The sequence below is a fragment of the Anopheles gambiae genome, chromosome 2 (assembly GCF_943734735.2).
Source record: "Anopheles gambiae chromosome 2, idAnoGambNW_F1_1, whole genome shotgun sequence".
NCBI lineage: Eukaryota > Metazoa > Arthropoda > Insecta > Diptera > Culicidae > Anopheles > Anopheles gambiae.
In genome coordinates this window covers 6,512,990-6,537,247 of record NC_064601.1, presented here as the reverse complement: position 1 = coordinate 6,537,247, position 24,258 = coordinate 6,512,990, and the positions used below count along the sequence as shown (strand labels likewise).

Sequence of the window (24,258 nt, the reverse complement as noted above, 5' to 3'; positions counted from 1 at the left end):
TAGCAAACAAATCGAAACGAGTAATGCAACGTTGCGTAGTTTGACAACCCTGCCACGAATCTATTCAGCTCTCCCTTTACTCTCTCTCTGTTTGTGTATCTCTCAGCAAAGTAAATCGCTCTCGATGGAGCAATACAGTGCTGTACATACTTTATTCCTCGTAAATTTTGAATATCGTTTTGCTTATTTATAATTTAATTAAACCCCATTATTATTATGAAAAGAAGGCATCAGAACAGTCTTCCAAACCCAAAATTAATATCCTTAAATCACTTTATATGTTTCCAAATATCTTCGTCGCAGAAAGGTATCTATTTCATCCGTTGCAATCAAATGTGCAGTACGCGCGAGAGAAACATCACACCAACAAAATGCTCACGCGGTAATCGGTTCTCTCCATTCGCTCTCTCGATTCGATTTCCAACTCCAAACTCGACCGCGACCAGGGCCCGATGGCTACACGCGGCGCGAAAGCAGTTCGTCTTTAGCCAACCGTCATCGGTGGCAGGTTTGAAAAGCGCTACACGGTGGTTCGTTCAGCAGGCTTCAGCAGCTTTCTTGGTTCTGGTGTTGTGTCTGGTGCGTCGTCTCGTCTTCGCATTGTCGCTTTCAGTACGACCGCAACGGTGGCCGCGTTCGGGAGGTGCGTTTCGAGTTTTCTCCTGCATTAGTTTAGAAAGCCGAGCGTTGTAAGTGTTGTGGTGCTCGTTGTTGTTGTTGTTGTTGTTGTTGCGGCTGTAGAACCAGTTTTGTGGTCGATTTGTGCCCGTGAACTGTGGACCAAACTGTCGAAGGAAGCTGAGATGATGGTAGAAGCGAAACAAAAAAGGTGGACCGATTGTGCGATTTCGGGTGTGTGTTTTGGTAGTGACAGGCTTCGCCCTTTTTCTGTACGAAAACCAACCTACTGTTGCTGCTGCCGATCGACAATCCGGTTATAGCGAGGGAAGGAAGCAAGTGCGAGTGACATGTGCTGGTGGTGGTGGTGGTGATGCTGGAACCCTGGACTCAAGAACGGCCGATGGGAACGTCAATAAACGCTGACATGCTAACGGGATATGGATCCCACTGCAAACGATTTGAGTGTTTTGGGGCGGGTGCGTTAGTTAGTGTCACTGATGGAATTGTTTCGAAATTGCTTTTCGTGCATTTGCGAAACATTCCAAAACACGATATACGCTTTATTCGAGCGTACGATAATAGCTTTCCCCATTGAATGGCTCCCCCATCCTTAACGAAGCGGTGCACGTGTTTCCAATTCGCTTGTGAATGATGTTTCGCGCGCGCCAAAACTTCCAACTTCGCGCGTGTCACTAACCTAGTACCGACCGGAGCCAAACCGGATATTGAACTTTTCCCTCCGCGTGGTCGTTTATGGTTGTGCGTGCCCTTGCCACCACTCTCTCTTTCTCTTTCCCATTGTGTATATGTTTTGTGTGCGTGCCTGCGTGTATGTGTGTATGTGATTTATTTTTGTTGGCAAAGCTGGTCTCCTTCCTGCATGGGCGTCCACGAATCGGCTGCTCGTACAGTAAAGGGATTTGGTTCGAAATTAGTTTCCACGGAATGCTCGAACGTTCTGATGCAAATTAGTTTCGAACCAACCAAGCTTTCCAAAGTGGGGGAACGAGGGAAGTCTCAGCTTTGGGTGGGTCGTCGATCGGCTCAGCGAAACTGGGCGCTTGCACCCCCCTTTGGAGGGCATTCCGACGAGTGCAGAAAATGCAGTGATTTACGTGTTCGCCAACGTATCCGGCGGCCCTGCGTGGCCCTGCATACCCATGCAGTGTCTGTTTACGTACGGGCTGGTACGTACCAGTGCACCGATTGCCAGAAGAAAGTCAACGCCGTATGCCGCAAAGACGCAAGAGCGCGCAAAAAAAAGCTTATCCGTAGCATGGAAAATCAGATGGAAGAAAACGAAATGGATAACACACAACACAACCGGCGATAGGTCTGCGATACGTTGCTCGGAGCTGCTTGCAGTGTGAAAAGGGGCAGGAATTTACGACACAGAGAGAAAAAAAAAACATAACAACAAAGAAATGAAACACCGTTCATTCGTCCGTTCGACCTGCGGACGTCTTCGCCGTTGCTCCGTTACTGAGATTGGCCAACGTGTATCGTAGCAGAGATTGTCTCGCAGCAAACCCGACGGCCCGTTATGTTAGAACAGCCCAGCGTAACCCGGAAGTCGGCAGAACGCAATGGTGCTTACAACGGAGAGCCTAGATCTAGATCACGCGGTAAGTACTGCCAAGTACGCGAATGCTATAATGAGGCCTTGTTGGAAGCGCTGCTGATGAATTCTTCGACGGAAAGTTTTCAAACGCACTGCTCATATCGGAGAAGATTGTTGACTACTTATTTGGGTAGGAGTGCTGATACTCTGGTAGTACCAGTAATGATACAGCTTGTCATCTTCAATTCTAAGAGTAGTCTAAGCAAAGCCAAAGCAGCGCCAACTTTATCACGACATCCTGAACCTCCTACGGGGTCGAATTAACGATAGCTGAGCGAAAAAGTTAGCAAGGTACAAATTATAACAACGCACTTCTCTGTGGGACGACTTCCTCGGCAGGAGGATGTTTGATCGTACCTCCTGGTCTCCAAGTCGCACCCCGTGGAAAAAGGGACCAAAGCAAAAGACTTAAGTTACTCCCGACGGGGTTTGGTGTAAAGTTAAAACCGCAAACCCGTGTGGGATGGTTTGCTTTGCTGCTGCTTCATCAGCGCTGGCTTCTCGGCCTCGCCACATGTGTATCCCTGTGACGGTAGCGATGGAAAAAGTTTTCCCATCCCTTAATCGAGCGCCCGGCCCATGTTCGGGGCGACTCGGCGTCGGAAAAGATACAATTTCAAATCCTCATAAATAGTCGGCAGTAATAGTAGTAGTATCAGCAGCAGCAACAGCCGTAGCAGTAGTAGAAGCACGGGATCGAGTTAGCAACACGGGGAGTGAGAGCTTGCAATTTAGAAAAGAAGGTCGTTTGTTTGCTACACTTCCGCAAACAATTTGTTTGGATGGAAACTTTTTTCATATCGTGTCGTAGAGTTTATGGAAGCAGCTTTTGTACATGCTGGGACTGGTTTCAGATTAATTTGAAAGTAAAGTTTTTCTCACACCGAAACCACTGTAGCTTAAATTATGATCCTCACTGTAGATCGCAAGCATCGGTGTGCTGAGCTACTCTTTGCTAATGTGTAGAAAGCGTCGTTCGGGAGTGGAGTAACGAACGTATTTTCACGAGAATTGGCTTGCATTGAAAGAACTGCAATAACGATCGGACTTGAAGCTTTCTTCAATTCCCCCTTTTTCGCACTTACCACTCGGTAAGATCATTCGAACACACCGGTTGCGATGGAATTGCGAACCGCGCAGTGCCAATAAATCACTTTCCCAAAAAAAAAAGACCCCGCTTCGAGGCGCATCTTGGGCTTCTTATGATTCAATGGCTTTGTTGTTTGTTTGTGCTAGCCTTTCCCTTGCCGCTTCCGATGGCTAATCGAGCGACGATCACGATCCTCTACAGTGGGCCGGCAAGTGAAAGTGACAAGATTTCGCGATGCACACCCAATTGAACGCAATCGATCGACGGAAGTTGTTTGCGAAATTCGCATTCCGCTATGCGGTGCAGTTTCGCGTGTGTGTGTGTGTTTTAAGCTAGCGATAGGGAAAGAGAGAAATTCAAACTAGTGTGGACTGGTGGAGTAGATTTAACCGTTCGGACACATTAGCACCATTAACGATCAACAAGCTAATGTAGAGCCCGGCGGCGTGTGATGCGTTGTGTGTGTGTGTTTTTGTGTGCCAAACTGGGGCCGGCAAAAGCAATGGAAACCGTCTCCGACCTTCCGACAAGCGTCGCGGTTCTCGCACCCGTAAAAGGCAGGTGCGTTTATTGCCGCTGGTCAATCCACAAATTTGAAACCGCGAAATTCAAACACAACCACATCGAAGGCTATCGAAAACGGTTCGGTGAAAACGAGTGACGGGGAATATCGTTTTAGGAGGTGTCCATCGTCATAACAAAGGAAAGAAGAAACAAAATAAAAAAACTGGACCACAATGTAGGGTACGACGTACCTTCGAAATGCCCGTCGGGGGCATTTGACACACTGGGCGCTAGGTCACAAACTATAACCCAAGCTAAGCGTGGTCCTTCGACCCGGAGCGATTGGGCCAATGAACGGCCTAGTGTGCCGGTTCCGGAAATTCCACGTAAGATCTAGAGCTACTACTCAGTGAGACTGCTCCAAGTGGTCGGTGGTTGTAACTGGAGAGACTTGGACGTTTGTATTGGAATGTCTGTTTCGTCCAAAGCAGAGCTAGAGTGGTTAGCGGTGAACACACGAACATGACCCGCAGCGTGAATGTTCCACAAGTGAACCGAAGGTTTTGCCGTAAGCATGGACAAGCTGGTTTATAATATGTCTAAACTTCTCCTACCCCAAACTATGCAGTAAGATCGCGACATATAGTAATGCATCAATTACGTACGTGACAAGCATGGTTTGGGGGTGTTGGATGAATGTTATCCAAGAAATGCTTCATACGCAGCCTGCAGTCACGCTCCCCGCCTGGTTAACTGTCGCTCAAGTTCCACAAGACTTCAGGCAGATTCCGGGCAAGGTTTCTGTTGCTTTATTTTCGGAACACAATGCGTATTCATCCGCGCTCTAGAATGCGGAACGTTTTGTCAAGAAACTAATTTTATTTAACCACACCGGTCTTGATTAATCACCGTGCCCACCGTTGGACGATTGTTTGAAGGTCGCACATTACAGAGCCTGGACATTTGAACAATTTGGACAGCCGGTGGAGGTTTTGTGTCGGATAGAACGTAAATGGTTTCAGTTAATTAAACTCGTAAAAATACATGGACGTTGGTTGTTCGGTCCAGTTGAACGCCGCCTCGGGAGAAACGATCGATCAAAGGAAACGACACTGTTTGACATTCAATTCCAGCACGGTGGACCGTTTTCCGATGCCGAGCAATTTAAAGTGAACCGAAATGGCTAACAGGCCTTGTTATTCTTTTTTTTGTTACAATGACATGGATTACATGCCAAAAGTGGACTACATTCAAATCATATTGGTGCAGACGATCTTGATTGCCGCTTCATCTGCTGGGTCATTATGCGGCTAACCTGTTTGCAGGTATCCATTGCACCACCAGCCGCTGAACCATAAATCTCCGACAAAATCAAGCCCTCGGTCAGCTTAATCGGGACTGTTTAAGGCTATATAAACACACCGATATGCAATCAATTTAGTTCACGCGCTCGGAAAGCTTTAAAAAAATCAAATAAGGCCTGAATAATTCACGTCATAAATCACGCGACGCATCGCGGATAGCATCAGGCCCTGGTTACCTTTGGTTTTGGGTGGAAAATGGGTAGAATTAATTGAATAAATTAAATTAAAATGAATAGCTCCCGGGTAGAGCATTTCAAACGCGTTTGGGCCCTAGCTGGCCAGTGTGGAGCTTTCGGAGCACGGGTGCATTTCCGGGTGATTTTATATCACCCCATCAGCACGGGTGGCACTCGTCCCATCCCAGGAGAAACATCATAAAATGATTAATAAAACTGAAGTGTGCTCGGGACTGATTAAAGCCTGGCCAGCTAAGCGTTCCTCCATCTCCATTTGCCGAGGGCTGCAATCACAGGCTCATCACCCTAAATGCTCGATGGCATTGGCAATCATCGCCAACGGCTCATTATTTATCAATTAATCATACCGCTGGTCCGATTCGAGCAGGCGTAATCACTTACTGCCGCTTAATTAATCACACAGCTTCCAGCAGTATCTCGACGCTGCTGCTGCTGCTGCCGCTGCACGGTTCGTTGTGTTTGAGGGAATCGGATTGAACTCTCCCCATTCCCCAACATCAGCAACCAATAAAGTGCATCAGCAAAAAAAGGCCCATCAAGAGGATGATACTGACAAACACATTGAGTTTGATTTACTTGCTCATGAATTTTAACGAATGCTCTCCCACAAAAAAGCCATTTCGATTGGCCACCACCCTGACACTCCCCCGTGGGAGCCGTTTGTCATTTCGCGCATTAGAATTCGATCGGCTTCTCGGTATTTTGGTTGGGCCCGATTCTGTGAGCTTGTTCGCTCGACAGCTCGATGAACCGTTCCACAGCAGTGGGACGGGGAAAATCCTTACCCGATAATCAAGCCTCCAGCCATCCGGATCGGTCGGGCAGCCGGTCCGATCCGTTGGGTGGGCGGCAAAGAAAGCAGGGATATACCTAAGGACAAACAAACTGCTAACATGGAAAGCAAATTGCTTCCATCTGGGGCTCTGGGTGAGGTGGTTTTCGGTCCTTTTTTCCCGCCCCTTTCATGCATTTGACCTTTTCCTCTCCCCCATAAACAGACTGTCCGTCTTTGTGTGTCGATTGGGGCAATCTCGTGTACTAAGAGTGAGAGAGAGAGGGAGAGCAGCAAGATCCAAGTGTGAGTGTGTATATGTGTGTGTGTGTGAGGGATATAATTCGGTGCACTTCACTAGCGACGACAACCGGCAGATAAACGAAACGAGCATTACGTGAAATGGCAAGCACAAGGTGCCATTAGGATAAACATACACAAGATATTCCTGCGAAAGGAGTGATATCGAAGTCCATTCAAAGGGACTTCGGCCAAAAAGGACCACTTCAAACGTTCCCCGAAGCCCCCTGTTTCGCCCCTCGTGGTAATATGGTTTCACATGGCACCAAACAGGGGATTACTTCCTTCTTTGTTGACCGACCGAGCTAGACCACCTAGCCGGTGGGATGGGATATTGGGGCGACCGACCGAAGTCGGGCAGCACTACCATGCAGTAATCCAAGCGGTTGGCTTTTAGTGTTCCTGTACGATATACGCTGCAGAGATGTTTTTGAGATACATGCACACACACACACACACGTACTCATAGAGAGAAACAATTGAGTTGGACTGGGGAAGCGATAGAGATAAGACATCACGGAGGCAACGGCTTTGTGTTGGAGAAATCCTATCCAGCAATTCTGGTATCTCGCAGTACCCAGCCATGCAGCGCCCAGCCCTTGCAGCTGATGAAATGTGACCCATTGGTCAGTGAACGTTGGCTGACTTTAACGATGTCCAGGCAAATGCTGTGTTGCAAACACTCAGAACACTCTGGGCTCTGTCCACTTGCTTTGTGCTGGTCGTATGCCCCAAGGTTGCATCTCCTTGCCGGATGTATCGCCGATCGATAAAGTGCATTAAAGAGAGTGTGAAGCAATTAGAAATAAGGGTGTTATTGCTGTGTTGATGCAAGTTGTCCTATATTTATGAAGGATAGGGTCGATAGGAAGATCCACACTATCGAAGGATTATGCAAACTCCGGGTGCCAATGTTTTTGTTTTGGAGTTGAACGTTCCCTCACGTAAGGCACTGCTGCTAGGAGCGCTTTACTAGAATGTTTCAGCGCCTGCCCCTGGAGGGAGGGCGTAAAACGAGTTTTTCAAACCACTTTGAAGGGGACGGGGAACCACTGCCATGAGGCCGGAGACCGGTAAAAAGAGACACAACCTTGCCTTGCCAGCAGCGCTAGGTCCTTAGGTCTCAGGTGTTGTGGGGAGAGTGTCGTAGCGATTCGAGCGCTTAAAACTTAAACCCGTACGTACGTTGTTTAGAGCGGTTTCGCTTTGCTGTTGGATTATATGTGGTCGTTTTTTAAGAGCGTGGTCTGCGTTTTTGCTGCTGCTGCTGCAGCAGCGTTTCGTGTTGTTTATTAATGGAATAACTAAGGCTGTGCAAGGTCGATTGGTTTAGTTGCGCTATGGTGGTGGTGGTGGTGTAGCTAAGGCACGATCGTGAATACAAAAGCGAGACAGATAGTCGGCGAGAGTGAAGGAGAGATCGTGGGCCCTGTGATTCGCGAAAGCAACACCACTTCAGAATCGTTTCCTAGCCAGTAACCAGCGATACCTTTAGGCACGGTAGGATGGCGTGAAGGAGCCTCCGTGACAGTCCAGTGGGTCCAGTTTCACGCGAGAGTCCGGTGCGGTGGATCCAATTGTGTAATTGCTTGTGATGTGTACCGTACCACCGGGTACGCGGTCGTGTCGTGTTTTTCGCGTGGCAAAGTTTGTGTACAGAAGACTTGGCATGAGAACCTTGGCGACGAACGAAGCCACTCTCGTGCAGGTGCTCTCGGTGCTCAGCCTGTGTAGTACAACCGGGAGCTCTGACGACATCTGTCAATCCGTTTCGGCCCGTCGTTTGTTTACCTAGCGAATTGTGAGGTTAAGATGTGCTGGCTGACCCCGGTTCGTGCCGTAGAGACCACGTGTGCGATTACTCTGATGACACGCTTTATGACTTTTGCACCAACAGGCGTACACAGTGGCGGTGTAATGATGTGAGTTGTACTACACACATATTAGCCACGATAGCCATGTGTTAAATTGTTCCAGTTTTTCATAACCAATTACCACCGTAAACCTTCGCTCTGTTTGTAGAACCAGGGTGATAGCAGTTGAGCAATTCAAAATTTGAAGAATTAATGTTTTATTACACTGGTACTTGCCGGGTGTCGGAAGAGGAATCAACCTTTTTCTATTGCGTCTGTAAGAAGTCTTTGGGTGACGTAAAAAAGGAACCTGCTGCAGGGCCACTCTGACCCTCACCGGAACGGGAAGGACATCCATCCGGTGTAGTAAATGGTTGAAGTAGTCGAGTTGCACGCACATTAGGCGTCTGTCTTCTGTAGGTCAGCACAAATTAGCAGTGCCCCCTTGCAGACGCTTGATGGCGTTGCCGATGATGATCGTTTGCTGGTGGAAGTTGATGGAAAGCAGCTGAAAAAAGCAGCTCCTAAAAAATCTACCACAAAACTCCGATCTAATTAAGTGAGTTGCGCTTGTTGCTGTGATTTTTCTCTCTCTCTCTTTCTCTCTGGAGTGCGAGTTGTAACGAATTGTCATACACAGTCCAAGACTCGAGGTTGATGAGCGCTTAGTAGTCGTTTGGGGAGGACATTGTGAGTTATGGGTAGAAATTTACAGCAACCCACGGTTGAAGTGGCACGATTTAGGGTTAGTTCGCATTTTTCCCATTACAATCGCATTTGGTGAGTTGGGGAATGAAAACCAAAGCCGAAGGTTTCGACTTTTTAACTCGTCGGCTTACAGTGGGATAATCCTTCCCATTACGATTGTTTGATCGTTATCCTCATTACGCCTGCGATCCATTCGAAACACGCCTGCTTTTGCTGACAGCCGTGAAAAGTGACATCTAATCAGCTAGTGAGCCACGTTTTTTTCTGACAACTTTCAAGCGCAAATCCGATATAACCGACCGCCGGTGTGGCCTGTCTAAAGCGGATACCACCCAAATCCATCCGCTTATCTTCGGAGGGGTTTTTTTGCTGCTCTGGATTTACGTTCCCGGATCCGCCAATGTACATCATCAGCCACAGAAGTGGAGCGCGCGTCGACGGGGGTGGTGATGATCGCATCTGTCCAGCTTTTTATTTTCCACGAATTTCCACGAACGCCAGCAAGCACCGAAAGGACCCACTCCCCGAGAAGCGAATGTAATAAATTAGCTCTAATCCACTTCCGAATGTGCGTTGGCGATAAACGAAGAAGCGGGCAGGGAGTTTTCGGTAGAAAGGATGATGACGATGGCATCCGGTACGTGCCACTGCACAGTTGGCCGAAATTTGCCCTCCTCCTCCCGGGGCCGGTTCAGGCTGTGGTATTTATCATCTTCAGCAAATGGATAAGTCAAACGGAATAGGATAGTCTCGGATGGGTGGACCAGTGGTTCACTGGTCGGGTGTGAAGATTTCTGACTGGGTTGGATTATCAAATCGTCGTTTGCTTTGCAGCGCCTGTAAAAAAAGGGGTCATAAATTGGCGGACTAGTATGCAGTAGCACGGTGAGCTTTTTGGGGTGGGAAAAATACGAGTTTTGAGGGATTATAGTAAGGGTTTTTTTTTATTTGGAAATGCATTTTTTCGGAGCAATATTTTCAACAGAACTTCTGATTTTCTCCATCCTTCCCCCAAGAGTGTCATATTTATCCACTTATTTATATCTTACCCCATTGGTTGGTACCACGCTCCGGTTCGGTGCGCCTGGCCCGGAAAGACATGAAAGACTACCACCATAGGCCATAGAAAATGGTAATATTTTGGGAGGTGTTTCAGCAGGGTGTTGTGGTTGCATAATTTATGATTCTCATGAGCGTGATTATTTGTGCAGCCGGCGCGCCCGTGTACTTCGCGAGAAAGTGTATCTATGTGTCTATGTTGTTGAAAGCACACACACACACACAATGCCTGGAACTGGATAAATAGATGCTCTTCCTCGCTCCCTTCCGATATGTTACGGAAAAAAGGGGGAAAAGTAATAAAAAAGCCACCCACAACAAGACATAAGCAAAAACGCACATAAAACCGTCCTTAAAGGAAGCGAGCGAGCGTGTGCGTGTGCCGGGTTTTGGGGTCTATCCTACCAATTGGATGGCTAGACGAAAGCAACGGAAAAAGAAACTGCCCAAACACCACATCAGCAGGACAACGACACACTTTCAATGTCCCGGGAGAGCAAAAAAAAAGCGTACAACGGAAGCGCAACGGGGTGGAATCCAATTTTCATCACACTTTCGGGCGACTACACATGCACACATGGGCTGTAGGGCGCAGTTTGCAACAACATTTGGCTCATAATTCCGGTGCCTGTGGAACTGTGGTCCTTGGAATGTTTTTTTGTGGAATTCACTAGTGGGGAGGGGAAAAAAGCGTCCATCCTGGAGCGCGAGTTCCTGCCTTTTTCAACCTTCCCAACGCTGGGAAGCGTAAGCGAGGATCAAAAGCGACAGTACGGGGGGTTTGATCCTGCTGGGAAACCCGGGAGCCCAATAGGTCCCGGTGGCAGGGCAGAACCCAACAGTATGGATATAAAACGAACGAGCTCCATGATGCCATTGCAGGGATGTTGCGCTGACGGGTGGATCCTCCCCCGCGGAAAGCACTCACCGCTCGGGAGTTGCGCTGGAGGTCGACTAAAAACAGACCCCATCGTCGTGTCAAACGTAGCCGCCGGCACACACCGGGAGTCGGCGATGCTTACACTGGGGTGAGGCGTACAAATCCTCCCACCGAAAAAGGGTGGTGTACGGCAACATGTAGGTATGCAGCGACTGTTTACCGCATACCAGGAGCATTACCACTTGTACCCTCCCACACGCTTTCTATTCTGTCGCGCGGATGCAAAGAATGTTTGACAACGAATGCTAGCGCCAACCGAATGGGGTCCACAGGGTACATGTGAATGTGCGTCGATGTTTCATCTTCGTAACGCTGTGTGTGTGTGTGTGTGGTAAAATGTTGGCGTAGTTGGGGTGCTTTTGGGGACTCCCACTCCCAGAGTATTGACGTTTTAAGCTGAGTTTGACGGGTGCTTTACTGCTTGGGGGACTTTAATTAAACTTTCCACGACTTGCCGCCCGAAGTTATTCCCGCTTTCGTGGAGGCAATGAGCTATCATGAAGGGATAAGAATTCGCCAATGAAGCATTTTATGTGTCTGGAAGTGGAAGTTTGCAATCGTTTTGCCCCTCTAAAGCACGAAAAAAACTACTAATGAAAACAAACAGTGCTAACCCCGTGTGTGCGTCATAAAAGCATTTCCTTTTATTGCGTGTACGATGTGCAAATTCATTACAATGCGCCGGAAATTATGCAGACGACACATCGTGCCAACTAACTGCATCTGTCGCCCGAAAACCGCAATCCGGTGGCTTACACTTCACCCAGAACTCCCCCGTTCCATGTGCACAGGGACGAACTGAATGGAGGGAAAAAGATGGTTCATCCCATTCTACTCCCTCCCCGCACGCGAAAAACACTACCGGCCCTGGTTAGCTCGTGGTTTTGTTTGCTTTTTGCTGCACCTATCACATGCAACCGAACGGCAAAAACGTGTGAATACGAAATGCCAAACCGTAGCATAAAAACGGGGTGGCCCGGAAAAGTCTGCGCGCGTGTGTGTGTGTGTGTGTGCGTTATGCGTCGGGGTGACGTCTGGCAGTGAACAGTGATAGCGGGAAACTTTTGACAGCGGGATGTGAACATGACGGCATCAGGTACCAGGCTATGCTCCCAGCATTCGCCTCGTCTGCCTATTCCCAATTCCCCATCCGTGTGCGGAATGAGCTCTTCTGGCATGCAGACTGCAGCAAGCTGTCAGGCTCTCTTCCTGCATGACGCTTTAAAGCTCGCTGCGAAGCCTGGCCGACTCGTTTAACTGGCGGGAAAGTATCGCGTGAAGTTGGCATAAATTATTTATGAATAATTTCTAGTCTACGTCACACAGCCCGACACGTTCGCGTTTTGCGGTTTGAGCCGCCCGCCGTCTGCCGTTCACTCGTTTGCCTTTTTACTATTTTTAACCTTTCAGGGTGTGTGATAGAATGGATGGAAATGTACAACAAAAAATCGTCCAAAAACAGCTAAAACAAAGACAGCTCAAACAGGCGCTGCTACTGACAGAGGATACACTCCTTGCTCCTGGTCGGCATCTTTCGCTTACACGGCTAATATTTGGCACGAAACAAGCGACAAGCGTGTCCCGGCTACAAGCCAACAATCCGCTCTAACCACCCCCCCGAGGGGGAGTGGATGTCTTCTCGCCGTGCCAGACACACGATGCTGTCATGAGATCAGCGTAAGCTAGTAGGCGAATTTGGTCGACACGACGGCACGTACTCTTGCAGACGAGAGAGAGAGAGAAAGGAAAGAGATCCCAAAAAACTCTGTGTTCTCTGTGCTCCAGCAGTCTAGTCGCATTCTTTACAAGCAGCCGGAATGCTTAGAACGGGACAGTTATTTTTCAGTTGCATCACAGGACCAAACTGCAGTGCAGCGTTACACATCTTCGGTTGCATCAAAGGTTTTTTTTTTCGCTAATAAACTACCATTCTCAGTAGTAGAGTTGGAAGTTGAAACAACCCGACGGGAGGGAAGGAGCGACATAAAATCCCATTACGTCTGGAACAGTGAGCTCTGCTGCAAGATGGTTTAGTTCAGTGCGTGAACTAAAAGGAGCGGGAAAAAAGCTCCCGCTTTGAAGGGACAAAACTTCTTTCTCTCTTCGCTTTCTCCTTGCCGTTCAGTACTTTTCAATCTTGGTCGCTTGCACTGTTTGCTAAAGTTTAAATCGACTTTAAAAACTTGTTTTACTTGCCTCTATTTCGGACCTGGAATGGAACAGTGTTAGTGAAACGAGAGTGTATAAAAGCACAACAGCTACAAACCAAACAGATGGCTACCGAGAGCTAATGAGCTTTTTCGAGCTGTTTACACTACACAGCGCTCGAGGCGACGCGGGCCATTCGTTGTGGAGCTTGTAGGACGTTTAATTTGTACACCCGAGAGGACACGCACACTGCAAGGGTTTAACACAAAAATGCAGTTGCTTTCATGCAACTGCTTCAAGGAGTCTAATGCAACCGACTCGGGGGGGGGGGGGGGGGGGGGGGCGAAGGATAATCAAGTTTCAAAATTGCATAAAGTCTCGTAATGAGTAAATAGCCGCGAGAAAAATGCAACATAAATTGCAGTGAAAAGAGGGTTCCAGGTAGATAGCGTAAGCTACAAAAAAAGGAGTAAGTTTACTACTTCATGTGGCTGCCCAGCCGTGATTACATTCTTGTTCGAGTTTAAGCTTCTGGAGCAAGGGGGAAGCATGTGGATGTGGAATTTAGTTTTCCTCGGTTTTTTTGTTCTCCTAATTCCCTTCCACTATGGAAGGGATTTGTGAAGGATTTGCTTTTTACTACACTATTTTTTCCACCATTTCTCAACGACTCATTGCTCGCTGTTGAAAGGTTCGGTGAAAAATCGTACCAGTTACCAGCTTAACGATCGTTGGAAAATGTGGACTGTTGCTCATTTATCTGAAGCTTTATTGAAGCTTATTGGCAGCCAGTATTGTTTTTTCCTTGCTTGCCGTACTTCCTAAACCCACCCTAAAACTAATGGACTATTTTATGAGACGGAACATGCTGCCGTATGTTGCTGGGGCTAATAAAATAAAAGCGCAAATGCGCTCGGTCACGTGTAAAACCGAGCACGCATGGAAAAGTGTATCCCATTTTTCATCATTCATCCTTCGCACCGAAGGACGATCATTTATTTCTGCTTTATCGTACTCGCAGCACCGTTCGTGTGTGTGTGTGTGGACACACACATGCTCCAACGTTCGTTGGGAGTCGAAAAAAAAATTGCTGAGCTTACTAATTTAGAAAAATATTACCAACAGCAAAACAAACTCGGTTAGCGCGGGGAAAAAGCGTTCACTGTAAATCTCGGCGGAAGTGTGTGAGATATTTTATTTTTGTTTTTGTTTTTTCATTGGGGCGTGCTGCATGAAAGGATAAAAATGATTGTGAAAAAAAACCACATTGGTGCCCTTATCCTGCTTCCGCGTACTGTAAAGTGGCAAACGAACCGCCTCGACAAGCATCGAAAAGGGAACAAAATAAAACAAATGAATTCTGAATCCACGCACCCGGGGGGAAGCTGGGGGGGACAAACACATGCCGTTCCTTTCTGTGCCCCTTTTATTTTTTGGGTTGGCCTTTCTAGGTGCAAAATTTGTCCATTAATTTAATGACACCACAGCAATACAGCACCGCCGTAGCGCGAATCTAAACCAGCGTGCGAAGGGTTAAGGCTTTGGTGCTAAAATAAAACCTATGGGCCACACACAAACACTCGCGATGGGATGTGTGTGCACACTTTCTCTTACGTGTTGGGATGATGGGGAGAAGTTGTTGTCGTTTATTTCTGTCCCGTCCTGGTTCGTTTTCAACAACGAGCCATAATTAATAATTCGCATGTTTTCCTTTTTTTTTGAGCGGGAAGACACATATTCACATATTCGGCTGTGCAGGGCTAACTGCTAACGCGAGAGAGGGTGTGAGTAAAATAATGCACAAACAAACAACCACTTCCACTTGAATGAAGCTTTATATTTGGTGTTGGTGAAAGGGAAGGAGAAGGATGTGGTGTTGAGAAACAAAAAAGAACAGTCGCACGGCTACAGCACCGCCTTCGACTGCCTTCGAACGATACAAAAAAGCGGAGTGTTAAAAAAAGAGAGCGAGATTGTCGATCTTCTTTCATGTGTGTTCATCTACTGGAGCTGCTGTTATTCTTACGGTTTTCCACACGAGCGGAAAAACAAGCCATCCACTGCCTCAAACCCCTCTTCCTCACCCCAATGTGCTTAAGTCCCGGGGAAAAGTCTTCTCGAGCAGTGTGGCCACGTGCACAGCAATGCCCAGCAATGGAGCGAAAAGCACGTCAAACCGAATATAGATAAATAAAACGTAAAATAAAATAAACAAATGAACACTTGCAGCAGCCACTGTTGCTGATCGGTAGCGGGAAGGTGAAGGAAGGTGAAGCCAGAGGAAAGCGGGGGAAGCTGTGGTTTTGCGATGATAAAGTACTTGGGAAATAAAATAAAGCACACCCTTCCCTTCGGTAGCTTATCCCACCCAGCGGGAGCTTTTCATCGGAAAGTGCTGAGTTTAAGAGGGAGAGAGAGAGGAAAAAAACCTCACTCACCCCCTCCTGTGCACCCGTTATTTAGTGTACCGAGATGAGCAGCAGCAACCCGCCCTTAAAAATTGGTTTGGTTTTTCCCTCCACCGTGAATTATGCTCTCGTGCATGATTCTGCTGCTGCTGCTGTACGTTTGTTCACTTTTGGGCGCTTATTGTGTTCGCTGAACGTGAAAACCCATGAATTGAATTCTCGGGATCGGGCTCGGGCCTTAACTCCTAGGACTGGCTCGCCCGGCGTACCCGGGTTAAGAGCGAGTTCCGTTTCGCGCATCACCTCAAAAGCTCTCGAATTGAATGTTTTTTTTTTCCCCGGGGAAAATGTGTAGCATATACAAAAAATAACAACAACTACGTACTGGAAATGGCGTGGCGTTCGTAGCAGCGAGTTTGAGTGCTGTTGGTGCATAAAAATTTATGACTTATTTATTTATGCGATATGCACGAAGAGGTGAAAATACTTTCACACCCCCGTGACAGGTGGGACTGCCAGCGTCGCTTTTGTGCTAGGTGGTGGGAACGAGGGATGAAATTTAAGGTTTGTGCTGAAGGTCAAATGTACGGGGTAAAGTGAATGTTTCCAACAGCGAGATGCGAGTTTGCGTTCGTTGCAACTGTGAAATTGAATTTGTTTGCATTTTTGCTGTGGCATTTTTTTTTCTATTGCAAATTATGTATTTATAATGAAGTTGTGAAGCAAACAGCTCGACCTGATTGCACTCAAATGTAGAGAAGTGTACGCTCCAATGCACTCAGGCACAACTGTCTCTTTCCTGTCATCTCACCGAGGGAAGTGACACTTTAAACGATACTTTAATTGATGCCTTTATGCGCGTCTCCTTTCGAGCACTCTGGTCTGGCCGGAAAATGTCAACCAACATTACATCATCTCCGGTCCGGCCGGACACCAACCATAAGCCGGCAGCTGCCGCCGGCTTCCCATCTACACTTAATAAGCGTTTATTGTGTGGAAAACTGTTCGCCACATCTTTTGCTTTCGGCACCATTTTCCATCCAGTGGGCAGAGCAGATCTTCTAACGGAAAAAGTGTTTTCCGCCCTTTTCTTCGCTCGGAAGAGAGCCTTTCACCGAGCTAGCCGTGGGATTTATAGCACGGTTTTTATCAGCGAATCATTCGTGTAAAGTTTTGCACTGGGTTGGAAAATTTCTGATCCGAGACCCACCGACCGACAAGTTATTGGAATCTTGTGCGCCCTTCCGGTTGACTAACTTGAACTATTTCCCTTTTTGTTCCCGTTTTTTTGCACTGAATTTCGGACACTCGCGCTCTCGAATTGTGGACACTCGGCAGCGCACTGTAAGCGGGTAAAAGTTTTCCACCGCCTCAGTACTGAGCGTGCATTGAAGCGTTTGTCACTAATGTTGGGGAGTGGGAAGAAAATTGCTATTTAAAATTCGATCTTCCGTATAGAACATCGATTCCATCAATAGCGCAGGCACAGCTACAGCTCCTTCGGTACTGATTCGAGCCTGATTTCATCTGTTCAGCATTCCCGGGCGGTTTCGTTTCTTGCGATAAGATGACTTCCGTACTTGAAGATGTTTCGATGTCTTGCAGAGCAGGCCCCCGTGTCTCTTGATTTGCCGTTTTCGCATTATCAACTTTTTGATATTTTCAATCATTTTCCTGCTGTCCCCTCACCCTTCCCAGCAGCAAAAGCCACGGCACGTGAGGTGATAAGCGAGAAGGTGACATCACAGAGGAAGAAGAAATAATGGTGGCAAAAATCGTTTGATAAGAACCGCAAGCGAGTCAAGCCAATGCACGGGGAAGAGGATGCGAGATTGATACAAAAGTGGAACAAAGAATAGCATCGGCAAAAAGGAGAAGCTTTCTTCCTTCCGTCAATCTTCTTGATGCGAGCGAGGGAAAGCGTGTGCGCTGGAAATTTCTATTTGCATTTCAGCTCGAAGCAAAGTTCCAATCCACACCACCGGCACCAGTTAGCAGGAAAGCAGTAGGAGGGAAGCGATTTGCATGGAACGGCTCCTCGCAGCCCGACCTGCCGCGCCGTCGGATCGGGCAGCTTCATTTCCGGCAGTGATGACACCGTTTCGATGGAAGGGCGAGCGAGTTCGTGAAGCCATTCTGTTTACATCGATCCAGAGAAGCTTTGACACATGTGAACCGGCGATCCAGCTTTTCCGAAAAGGTGTACGTGCGTGTCTTCAGATCTGCTCCCGAGCTCCCGTTGGTCCCGAGCTGCCTCTCCGGCACTGGGCGTTTGATCATCCCTTCCGGAGAAGCTCGGTATTGAGTCACGTTGTTTTTCCCCTGCTTTTGTTCGGATCCCGGTCTGTGGGTGGTGTCTTCGGTGCGAGCTAGTGAGAAAATCCTCGACAATCGTTTGCATTGAGCTTTTTTGCTCGGGGTCGTCGGGGTGCTACCGCGGTGTCAGGCGAGGCAGAGCGTGGACAAGTTGTCGCACAAGTTTAAATTCAATCTGTCGCTTTACGTCTAGACGGAGATGATGCCGTTCTTTCGCTGGATCTTCGGAAGTTGGCAGCGTGTGTGTGTGTCGATGGGGACGACCAGGAAATAGTTCATTTGTGGCGTCATCACACGTACCGGCGGTCCGTCCGTTGCGCGTCCGTCTGCTCCACTTTCCGACCGGGTAATGGTGATTGACCGACCGGGGGTTGGTTGGGTTTAATTGAATTTTCACCCGCGAAGGACAGCCTTGCCGGAGGTGCTGGAATTGCACTCCCCGGGAATAATGGGAGTTTCTGTTCCTTTAGTGTTGGGAAGGGGGGAGGGCGACAAAAAGTTGCTCCGTCCACGTACACGACTAACGATCCGCCGATGGAATGAGAAAAGGAAGCTCCAACAACAAAAAGAACCCGGTATAGAATTGTCATTGAAAGCACTTCCGGACAACTTCCAGACAACTTTCCACGGATGCGATGCATACGGCAAAGTTGCTGGTCGCTTGGCCCGGAGCTTTTCTGGTTTTTTTATGTGTGTGTGTGTATGAACTGCTACCGGATGGTATCGCAAATTGAACGGGATAGTTTTCTTTGTGCAGCAGTTCAGGTTTGCATTCTTGCGTGGATCTCGTTATATCCGTTCCATTCGACAAGATTGGCTTCTTGGGGAGGAGGGAAGGCGATGGGCAACTTCTTGGGCGACCGTACACCTGACAAAGTTTGCTGTTAGCCTGTCTGAATGAGACCACCCGCTCAAGTAGGAACATTGAACGAAACTATGCTCAGCACACAACACACAATACCCAAACACTCACCGCTAGAAGTGCGAGGAAGCGGGATGTCCTCGAGCGTTGGCCGTAGATCATTCCCCAAATTCCAGAACCATAGCAAAGCCCTTGTTTGTTGAGGTAATAAAACGGGCAATCGTTCGTTCGCCAGAAGCACTTCATCCCTACTGCTGCTGACTGCTTCTGACGTTTTATTACACTCCCAGCGGTCGTCGATCTTGTCCCGATTTCGTTCCCTCACGGTGCTGCCATCGCCGACCATTTGTCCTAATCAATAGAGATGGCGTCGCCCGTCGCCCAAACGAGCCAGTGGCGAAGGATTGCCGTGCTCGGGTGTTCGGGGTGCCTATTCGTTTTCATTAAATTGCTGCAATAAATTAAGATATCCTTGGTATATGGATAGGATTTACGCGTCGCCTAGTAGCGCGAGGGCAATTCCAGGATTTTGGTGGATTTTGGGATGACGGTGTCGGTGGTGGTAAGCGGGGATCCTGGTTCTGAAATAAAGGCCAGATTGTTTCTCCACCATTCTGTGCGGCGATGATGCATGACCGTATAGTTTCGTACCTTCGGCTTTTGTGCCTCGTTTGTGCGCCTGTCTTCAGGGTCAGGTTAAAGATTGGTAACGATTTGGCGTTGCTAATCGCGCTAAAACATTGGGCAAAACACGGCTTTAATGAGGTGGAAGGTGACTGTGTTAACCTTGCACGGGATTTGCACACCGCTTCCTTACGCATTTCCGGACAACTGCATTCGGATTGCACCCGTCGTCCACTGGTGCAACCGTTACGGTACAATGGATATGCGATTGGATGGATACGCATTGACTATTGCGTCCCAAGAAGTACCAAGACTTGGTAATGTAACTATTTTGAAACAATGTTTCGAGTGCGAGTTGAAGGATGCACCAATTTATGTAACATCCGATACTGCTTCATCGCGCAATAGCTTGAGAAGTTACTGACCTGGCAGGTGTCTGGAGTAATGTAGGTTTACCCCGAGTCAGTTATCTCCAGATAGTATCTACCACATCGAGAAAGTATCTCACAAAGGCCCTGCAACTTTCGCCGACAAATCAAAGTCCAGTGCAAAGATTGATCGAGAGTCTACCGTATTTAACATAAACATTATCAGCCATCGACGTGCTAATAGGCAAATCTAAAGTGTGTGTGTGTGTGTGTAAAAAGCCGGCCACTTTCTTCTGACGCACCTCGTTCGGACCATTTTTCCCATGCTCCGCCCGGAGTACGATGACAAATATTCGAAAAATCCCCAAAAATTCCACCGGTATCGAGTGAAACCGATCGACACTTTCACCGCTTCTTCCCTTGTGTGCGCGCTGTGTGCCACACAGCGGCCGCAGGGAGCGAATGGGTCCGCAAAGCAACGTCAGCAAACGCCGGGGGTTGGATGGGGCGAGGAACTGCTACTACTGCTCGTACAGCACCGGACCGAGCAAACGGACCGAAACCGAACCGGTCATGGACGGCGCGGAACGCTGTGTGTTCGACCTGGCTGCGTGTGTTCGAGGCATCTCACACTGTATTTCGATCACTCGATGGCGGTCGGTCAGCTTGTGGTACGAAGCCACCTTGGAGTTCATTGTCAAGAGCACACACGCGCGCGCTCGCTGGTCGCTGAGTGGCGGATGAGCCGCGGTCATCTGCCTCTCCTGTCTGCTCAGAGAGTAGGTGTGCGAGTGAGACCGCACACAGCAGGTTAATGCGAGATCCGATCCGATCGGTGTGGCGTTTCACTATCAATTTGTGTGTCTCGAAAGCTTCGCCTGGGTCGCCGCACTTTGTTTGCGTATGTGAGTAGCCCGGTCAGTGATGCACTGACGTTTGCATATCACTTGTCAGTGTCATTAGACGCGTCCTGAGTGGCGTGGCGTGGCGTGCGGCTATTCGGGCGAGGCAATCGCTTCCCAAAAATAAGCGAAATGTCACGTCCGATGATAATTTCGCCGCTGTTGTGTGCACCGTGCGCTCAACAGGCGTTAACAAATTCGGGACAACAAATTCGGGGTCCTGGATCGTGACGAGCTCGATACCAAACGCATACACACACGCACGACAGCACGTACGGTACGGAGGCAGTGTTTGAAGGTGTTTGATTGGAAATGAGCTTTCACTTCTATCGTTTCAGGACAAGATGGCGCTCTTGTGTTGAAGTCCGCCCTGCTCCGCGCTGACGCTTGTCACAGGGCGACATTTTAATGAATCATGACGGCAGCACCGGGAAGTGGTGTTCGCACCGTGGGTGGCAGGCACATTCTAATGATGAATTCTTTTCGCTCCAGAATTGGATTATACTTGACGCCGCTGTCCGGGCTGTGCTCGCTCCGCTGACTCGTGATGGAGCGTGTTATCGGGATCGTTATTTTTAAAACGCATTCGCCCCGTCCGGTACGCCGTCCGGGTCGTGAGTGGGATGTAATTGAGTTTGGCTGTCAATCTCAATTCAATGCATCCCATCCCGCGAGGTATCGAGTTAGACAAGAAGAGCGGAAAATGGAAACAAAAAAGAACAAGGACCCATACACAGCTATACAGCGCCCGGAAGCTCAATGGGGCTGCATGAAGCTGTTCCGTATTCTGCCGGCGAACGAAACCGTTTCCGTCCGTTTCCGGCTCCGGTGAAGGTGGAGTTCACCAATCTTTGACGGTTCGGTGCTGTGAAGAGGTCCTCACGGGAGAGTTTCCCCCTGGCTTGCTATCCTGGTAGCGCGGCACGCGATGCTGCAATCGTTTTGCAATGTTCACATGGCACACATACACGTCGTCAGTTTATGCTGCACTTCCGGGCGAAGAAGAAGGCTTAGCGTACCGGCTGGGTGCACGGTATCACGGGATCGCTTGAGTGCCCTCTCCACCGTAAGTAGCATTTCAACGGGAAATAGTTTATTTATTTCTCTCTTCTTGCTGCGGGACCACGCAGCGTTCCGGGTGTCCCGATGCACTCCGCGCGCTGGAGTTTCCCGTTTTGCGCACGGGGCATATTAATGTACCCGGACGCTGTGGCGCTCGTGCTCGGATCGACACATTTCGGCGATGGCGAGACCAGAAGTCAGAATACAATTGCATTGCGAACAATGGCAAAAGGGATCGAATCGGTTTCGGGGTATGTTCCTGTTTGGAATTGCGATGTTTGGAGTGGTTGGAGTTGAAGTGTAGCATCGTGAAGTGTAGCGGTGTGGTAATGTATAATTGATAGACTGCTGGAATGGCTGGCGGTGAATTCTGCACTGTTTGTGAACCGATGCAGACGGGGATATTGTTAGCATTTGTCACGGTATTTGAAACGCATTTTAAATAATAGCGAGCGTGTGGCATTTCGTGCGGTTGAAGCTGTTCGAAAATTTATGCTCAATTTTGTGCTTGAAGTATTAGTTTCCAGCTGAACTGTTTTATATGTTAAAGAAATGCGGCCTATTCCGAGCTCAGTGTTCAGTGAAATAGCTTTATCTGCATACTCCGACTGTACCCGGTTCGTATCTATCATCCCGTGACAATGCTAAGTAGACCGAACCTCCACAACCCAAAACCGAAAAACACTTTATCATGACCCAAAACAGACCCACCATACTAATTGGTATCCACTCGGTATCGCAACGACCCTAAAGCATCCTTCCTCCGTTTGCTCCACTTATCTACTCCGCTGGTCAGCGTTCGATGTTCGACACATCCACAACAGTTCCCAAAAGTCAAAAATGCGCCCCATTTGGCGTCCTCGTAACGTTGCTGCGATGAATAATGCTAAGAATGATAAAGCTGGCAGGACTTTTTGCCCTCTCATCGCTCTCTTTGCGCACTGATCCTGCTTTACTATACCTCACGGCGTAACGTGTAAGACAGCAATAGAAAAAGTCCACTGCATCATCGCTTCCCAAGCCCATCCCGTTTCCCGCTGGCGTCGGTGACTGCGGCGGACAAACTGCTACGGCTCCCCAAAAGCTGGGGCCCTGGGTCTTAAACTAATTTGCATGTGATTATCATTCGAGCAACTGCGAGAGAGCGCCGGCAGCGAAAAAGCTCACGTCCGAAACGCGACAACGCAAATGCAAATACAGCAAAAAGAAGGTCGCGAGAGAGAAGGAGAGAAAGTGAAGAGGGAGCTGTTTTTTTTTTGTTGGTTCATGCATTTGAAGTAAAATATACATACTACACGCGAAAGTTTACCCCATTCGGGAATGAGGATGGGGTTCAGGGAGTGGTGTATGTATGTGTGTACATTTTGTGTGTTACCGGTCTTCTTTCTGTAAAGGGCGACAGCGGTGTGATCGGTGCTTCTATTTTTTCCCTGTTGTGCGGTTATGTTTTTGTGGGCAAAGAATCTCGCTGCCTGCAGGGCAGCTGCTCCGTTCAAGGTTGGATGGTCCATGGGAAGAAAGTTTGTCGTCTTGCAGGGAGATGGGGGTTAGAAAAGATATTTCTGCTTAGAAGCCGGAGCAAGGAGCAGTGAGAGCCTGGAATGTTATCATAATAGTATTCAGCGCCGGGGGTTGAAGCCCTTTTCTTCCTGCGTGTGCACGTGTGCAGGAAGATGTAGGATGCCTAATGCCTTGGAGAAACCGGCAGTCTTTAGTACCGCCACAGCAGAGTGCTGTTTCATCATAATCCTGGTTTAAATTTGTACTTTTTGTGTGCACACACACGCATACATACACACGCACGTGGACTCAAAATTGACGTAGTCTCGGCGATGATAGGAATTGAAGAAAGCAGCTTTGAGCGGTTGTGCTTATTCCAGTTCGCTTTTGAATAAAAAATTACTTCAAGATGAAAAAAAGGAACCTAGGGCCAGAGCCTTTTGTCAGACGCTCCCCCCTGGTACGATATTGCATTTGCAAGGGGAGAAGCGTCTATATTTAGCTCCCGTTTGTTCGGAGCATTCTTATTGCCCAGGTGCTGAAGCGATATAACTGGTAGGCTTTTTTTCATTATTTCATTTTGCTACGGAAAAATAAAAATGCAAAAAACACGCAAAAATCACACCAGAAGCCAATTTTTAAAACCACCCTCCGAGAGGAATCAGCTACCAGCAACTATGGCAATCGCTCGCAACAGCATTCTTGGCGCTGTTCCATTTCCCTTTTTATTTTGATAACATTTTGCATATTGAGGCCTGGACCGTAGGTTGATCCATTTGAATAATGCTGCGCCGTGTCAGCAGTGTGTCTTCCCTCCCCACTGTGTAGCATTATCGCCCACGGAAGGCGCGCACCACGATCGCGTATTGTGAATTTAGCGGTGTAAGGGAAAATTTAATTCTATCAAAAAAAAAAAAATGCTTTCGAAGCTTCCTGGGGAAGGAAGGACGCGTAATTGTAATAAATATTTCATCTCAGGGGAGTTAATTTTGCAACTTCTTCAAGGAGCGATTCGATCGGGAAAATGACAATATGAGCA

At 48.2% G+C, this 24,258-nt stretch overlaps 1 protein-coding gene across 3 annotated transcripts in view; it reads left to right on the top strand.

The window, feature by feature from the left end:
• Positions 1-470: 470 nt before the first annotated feature.
• The window catches only part of LOC5667484 (proteoglycan 4), a 64,444-nt gene continuing 40,656 nt past the window's right edge, over positions 471-24,258 (top strand). For all 3 annotated transcript variants that reach the window (XM_061641168.1, XM_061641167.1, XM_061641166.1), the window contains exon 1: positions 471-689. The gene's annotated coding sequence lies outside the window, so the exon portion shown is untranslated. The remainder of the gene's footprint in view (positions 690-24,258) is intronic.